We start from the raw sequence: 6,810 nt of genomic DNA, 5'->3' as shown, positions 1-6,810 counted from the left end.
AATTAAGTTTTATAAGCAGTTAATGAAAGTTCCATCGAAAGTAAGGTCAACCAAATCTATTTCTGTTGAGAACTAGCAATATCTGACCAGTAATAGTAAACAAAGTCATTTAGGCCAAAACTAAACAGATAAACAGATAAAGCATTCCGCCGTTACGAAATTTGCTAGTCTAAGAGTAGTTAATAACAACTAAAGTCTGAACATGTTCGTAATTTTCTACCCAAAAGACAATAAAAAAATGCAATTCTTAATTAGCTGAAAACTGATCTGTGCGCTATTATTGTGTTACATCAATATACAAAACATTCATGAACGATATGCTTCGAATATTAAACATAACTTTCACCAGCGCCAGCCTAAACATTAAGCGATTTCATGAAAACACCTCGCAAACACGGACAAGAGGAGCAAAAAAAGGACACATGTATCAATTTTTCAACAAACGCGAGTAACGGTTTCTGGTGAGAAACCGGTATATGACTGGGATTGTATAAGTATAGAATACATTGCTTTAGTTTTTAGCATCACACATTTAAGAAAACTAGTAAGAACATGACGATATAAATTGGTCATGTTGGTACAACAAAAAGCGTATCAGTCAGTAAACAACCGTTTATAATGGAATCAACAACGATTGTCCGTGTGCTTCTTCAGCAGAGTATGACGTCAACAGATCACACATGTGAGTATCGTCATCGTAATTTGCTGCCTCACATCCGCATGTTTTGTAACATATGTAGCCACATTGTTGGATAGTTGTTGTCCTTAGTGAAGCTCGAATGGATACTCCGGCACCCTTCTTGCCTTCATTTATTCTGAAGTCTGCAAAATATGGCAAAAATATTAACCATGTGATGCGAAATTCAAAATGTTTTAGTTTTATAACAAAGTTAAGTGCATCTTATACTTTTCCTGTTTGAAACTTACTTTGCAAGCACCTGACAACATAGTAAAGCAAAGGTGAGTTACTGTTAGTTTAAAGTGGACACAAATTTGACATACCAAGCATTTGTTACAAGTGTAACACACCAGTTAACACGTAACATAAAATGAATTATTCAGCATGCATGCCATTTATACGTTTCAAATTAATAAGAGGTGGTACTATACAGGAGAGAAGACTTAAAAGACCTTAGAACTTCAGCCCTTTTAACTGGTAAATTTGAAAGAAAATTTTGATAAGGAGTATTATGATACACTTTATATACATAGGTTTAACATACACCAGTCAGCTGAATTCCATCCAAAAACTTGCACTTCGCAAAGCGATAAGAATTCAACCACAGAAGGGATCCTTGTTATGCGAACCCACTGCCCATCGACTGACTGTGTGAGGTTGAATGTATGTCTTGAACCAACGACTCCTCCATAATAACCGTACCGTTTGTAGTTACTTGTTCCACAACCAATGTATAGCTCAACATGTCTCAGTCTGGTAGCTGAAAATATATTTCAGTATATGAGCCGCGCCATGAGAAAACCAACATACTGTTTTTGCGACCGGCATGGATCAAGACCGGCCTGCTCATCCGCGCAGTCTGGTCAGAATCCATGCTATCCGCTAACAGTTTCTCTAAAGCGAACAGCATGGATCCTGACCAGACTGCTGGGATGCGTAGGCTGGTCTGGATCCATGCTGGTTGCAAACGCACTATGTTGGTTTCCCCATTACACGGTTCATATAATTCTTTCTTCTTTACATGTCTATAGTTATCAAATCAATTCATGATTTTTTTACAAAATACAGTTGAAACTCGATATCTCGAACTCCTTTATCTCAAAATTCCGGCTATCTCGAAAATATTTTCGAGTCATTCCCTAAAACAGAGTCACAAAATATCATGATTAGTCGAACTTCGGTTACATCAAAGTAAAGCGCTCGATCCCTTGGAAATGGAAATATTGAGGTTCAACTGTATTTTTTATTAAAGACGACATCACGGTTTGCTGCCATCTTGTTTATAGAAGATAATTTATAAAATAATACATATATATGTGCTACCTACCAGTAGTAATGCATTATGACTAAGGGAACATTGCTCTTGTAATTAAGTGCATACAAGTACCCATCGCTAAAAGTGTAAGAGCCTTGATTATAAAGTATTTATAAAATAGTTGTGAAGCCTAGAACAGACACATAATTATATCATAGCTATATTTACGATCCCAAACATCTTGTCGGTTGTATATGGTCACGTGATCAATGGAGAAAGTTTTGCCCAAGTCAACTTCCCAGTAAGAATTTGCGTCGCCATTTGTGTGTGTACAGGAACCATCGCTGAACGTTTGTGAAAGTCCTCCATCCACGGCTTTGTCCGCAAACCCTTCATCCGAATACCTATCGGTCGACTGATATGCCTTCTTGCCAAGGGCAAGATTCTCTGTTTTAATATTAAAATACATTAATCACACGAACTGCAGAGTGTTTTGGGGTTTCTTTGTACTTTGAAAGCAGAAACATTCGTAAAAATCTTGTTAACAATAACCCATTTGAATGTACATTAATAACAAGTATAAAACAGTTGATTTTTTTGAAAATACAAAATTAATGACGTAGAAAACAAATTTAGCCGTATGATATGGACTGTGACAAAAAACACATCTGGTGCGTCTGTGATATATTACAGACTCATGTATATACCGGATTCTAGAGATTTGAATGTCTGGTATCGTTAATGTATATATTTTATAATCATAGTAATCCTTACCCTAACTTTTAGTCAGTATATTATACATATTTTACACTAAATGCGTGCGGACATGAAAAAATTGCGTATTTTTGGCGTGCGCTCAGATGATAATGATTTTGTTACATGCTCAGTACGATGGCAACAGATCTGTGATTAGAAACATCGTATGATGTGAATATTGGTTTGAAAATTATTCATTAAATTTTGTGTATGATATTTTTTAGGCTTGATAGGTTTTTTTTCTGTTTTCAATATTTTTTTGTGAGCCTTTGTAGTTACAGAGGGTTAACATTGGTTTTATGGCGGTTTTATAAGTAAATATTATAGAATTTTATTGTCAGTGATATTGATTTTCTTTTACAATAGTACATGTTTAAGTCTCTTTAATTCTGAAATTTTTGGATATTATGTTTTGTAATGATGCTGGTAGATGTATAATATTATGATAAACTATGAACTAAATGATTGAATTAACGCATTACGAAAATGGTTATAATACCACAAATATAACTGGCTTACCTGCAGTTATTGATAAATTCGAAATTTTGAATATAATAACAAAATTCTGATAATTGAATAAAATGTTATAAAACCAGCTTTAGATTCTATCCTTGAATATCTTTATTTATTTACAAAATATCTAAAAACAGAATTAGCAAACAGACTTTTGCATCTTATCTGACTGTATATGGAAGTTACAACTGTGAAAAACTCGAAAACTATTCTGATGCCAATTTTCAAACTGGTCTAGCAAAAACAAAGCAAACACGCATATCTTTTCATTGAGTTTCTTAGAAAAAATAAGCATAGTGCATTTGCGACCAGCATGGATCCAGACCAACCTGCACATCTGCGCAGTCTGGTCAGGATCCATGCTGTTCGCTAAGGGTTTATCTAATTGCAATAGGCTTTGAAAGCGAACAACATGGATCCTGACCAGACTATGTTGGTTTTCTCATGGCGCGGCTCATATAATGACTCTTTTTTAAGATCACTGCCTAGCAATATTAGTTATCCACCTCTCCAAAAGTGGTTTAATTTAAATAAAAGGGCAAAACCGTTTTTTTTTTCACGTATGTTATGTAACTGGTAACTTTAAATATCAAATGTTCCAAATTTAGATCCATGCTTTAGAATACCTTTGACCGAGGATTACATAAATTATCGACTGTTCAAGGATTCGCCCGCCCATAAAATGATGACAAATTATGTGTCATTTTTTGACCACAGATATTATTTACACACTCTTAAATTATATTATTCAATCAGGTCTTTTCCTTTTCGGTAAAGGCTTTGTTATGAATAAAATGAAACGCCTATCAAAACGTTAACGGTGACTTGGCAACTTAAACATCTTGAAACAGTTTTCTTTGAAGTAGTTCTTACATTCGAAGATAAATGAAAATACTCGGCAGACCTTCCTGCGAACCTACGAAAAACTACCCCTGTATGATTTAACTGATTATTTATTACCAAGTTCGATACCTATAAAATTGTGCAATACTTTCTTTTACTGGGAAAAATTTTACGAAAATGCATTGAACTAAACCCAAAACCATATGGTTGATTATTCTGTAAGCCCAAACAGTATTAGTCTAAAAAATTTCATACTTACACAGACAAATTGTATGAATAAAAACTGAAACTAGAATAAGCCTAATTTCCTGCAACGTAATATGAGCCGCGCCATGAGAAAACCAACATAGTGCGTTTGCGACCAGCATGGATCCAGACCAGCCTGCGCATCGGCGCAGTGTGGTCAGGATCCATGCTGTTCGCTAATGGTTTCTCTAATTGCAATAGGCTTTGAAAGCGAACAGCATGGATCCTGACTGCGCGGATGCAAACGCACTATGTTGGTTTTCTCATGGCGCGGCTCATTTCAAAAACAGTATTCTCATTATGTATTGTACGATATAAATCATAGCAACTTTGTAAACAATTAAAACATACATGTACATTAAAAAAAAATGAAGGTGCAGATTAAAATAGCTGGCCCCAGACTGAAAATAGGCTCTGCAGATCAACCGCTAAACAGTTGCCCGAGTTGCCCTTTTCCGTCCGTCTGCCCATGCGTCTGCCCGTGCCCGCGAAATGATGGTTAAGTGACTGCATAACGGTACTTTCTCTTTGATGTCATTCATTCCGTTCTGTTTATGTGACTTTTTCCTTTTATGTGACTGTTAGAACAATAGAGAGAACAATGGGGGTGTCACATAAATACCGTTTCGTTAGAACTTCCGTCCGACCGTCCGAATTTATGACGTACACATTTAAAAAGTATTTGACCCAGTGCCATCAAACCTTACAGGATTGTTATTCAGGAAAGGAAATTGTTCACCTAATGTTTTAATTTGGATCTCTTACAGCCATACCAGAGTTGTGACCCTTGACTTAGTCAAAAATATGCCTAAAAGGGCCTAAACTTGTGTCGCATGTATCTCGAAAAGTATTCGACCAAGGATTATGAAACATTACAAGAGTATTATTCAGCATGTAATGTTGTGCACTTGGGACTGTATTAGTCAGAACAGAGTTATGGCCGTTGATTGTCAAAAATATGCATAAAGAGCATACAAGTTTCTGTTTCATGTATCTCAAGAAGTATTTTATTTTACTTAGAGTCATAAAACAATAAGGGATTGTTATATACGAGGATTGTCCCAGAAAATCGCGAACTTTTTTTATTATTTCGAAAATAAGTGACGCATCAAATAATTATTTTAACTGATGTTATTTCAATGTATACTCGACAGGACTATGGAGATTAAATTAAATATCTGTCATATTATTATTTGATGCGTCGCCTATTTTCGAAATAATAAAAAAAAGTTCCCGAGTTTCTGGGACAACCCTCGTAGCCTGTAAAAATGCGCACCTGGTGTTCTGTTTTGGATTTTACACGACCAGACCAGCGTTATAGTCCTTGAAAATATACATGAAATTTTTAAAATGTTTTGTAGCATAAATCGTAAGAGTCATGAAACCATGTAGGAATATCATCCAGCATGTGAATTTGTAGACCTGTTTTTTATATTTCACATTGCAAGACCAGAGTTATGACTCCTGGATTAATAAAAAATATGTTCGTGTCCCATGTATATCAAAATGTACTTGGCCTTGGGTCATAAAACATCAGAGGATTAATGTATAGCATGTTAAATTGTGCACCTGGTGTTCTCTTCGGAATATCACTCAGCCAGGAGAGAGTTATGGTCCTTCACTTATAAAGAGCTTAAAGTTTTGTGTTGCATATGTCTTAACCTTTAGCATGCTAGATAAATTGTCGTCTGCTGGAAATGTCGTCTGCTAAAATTGTAAAGTTCATTCAATTTGCTCCAAAATTGGAAGAAATATTGTCAGAGTAGCAAACAGCTTGGAACCTGATCAGACGCCGATTGCGTCTGATCTGGTTCCAAGCTGTTTGCAAAGGCTGTTAAATTCGCCTGCAGCAGGCTAAGGGTTAAAAATATTTCACCTAGTGTCATGAAACCATGTACAGTCACCGGAATGATGGCATCTTTGTCGTATGGACACTGATCTAGTTTATTTTATTATTGAAATAGTTTCGAAATTTTGAAAAATGGCAAATATTCTTCAGACTTTTGAATTGATGTAAAATATTTTATACCAGAATAAATGTTGCCTGAACAACAATCAGATTAGCATCTTACCTAATTTATGTAGCTCGGTAGTACCAAACATAAAAATGAAAATTACAAAAGCCAATTCATTATGACGAAAATTAATGTCCATCATTGCAAATAATCACTCCAAAATGTTGACAGATTAACATAGAATTATAAACCGTTGTCTTGAACAGTCTAGAACGTTCTGTGAAAAGTAGTATTATTAATTTACGCACACCGATTAGTGCAAAGCTTAGTAGTAAATCAATATAACAACAACAGCTCTACGAGCAGCCGTGTATTAATGACGCGTTAGCGACGGATTTGGTCAAAGATCGTCAGAAGGCCACCGAGCTTGAATGTCGGCTTCGACAGAAAAACAGGAGGAACGGCTGGATAGTATCGACTTTGGTCGGGAATTTGAACTTCTGTAGGCAGAGAGGATGCGCAACTCCTCCTTTACTGCATTTGCCTAAATAAATAAAGAGAAA

This window comes from Mercenaria mercenaria, chromosome 12 (genome assembly GCF_021730395.1).
Source record: "Mercenaria mercenaria strain notata chromosome 12, MADL_Memer_1, whole genome shotgun sequence".
NCBI classification, from domain to species: Eukaryota; Metazoa; Mollusca; class Bivalvia; order Venerida; family Veneridae; genus Mercenaria; species Mercenaria mercenaria.
The sequence above is the reverse complement of the archived record's forward strand: the minus strand, read 5'-3'. Positions refer to the sequence as shown.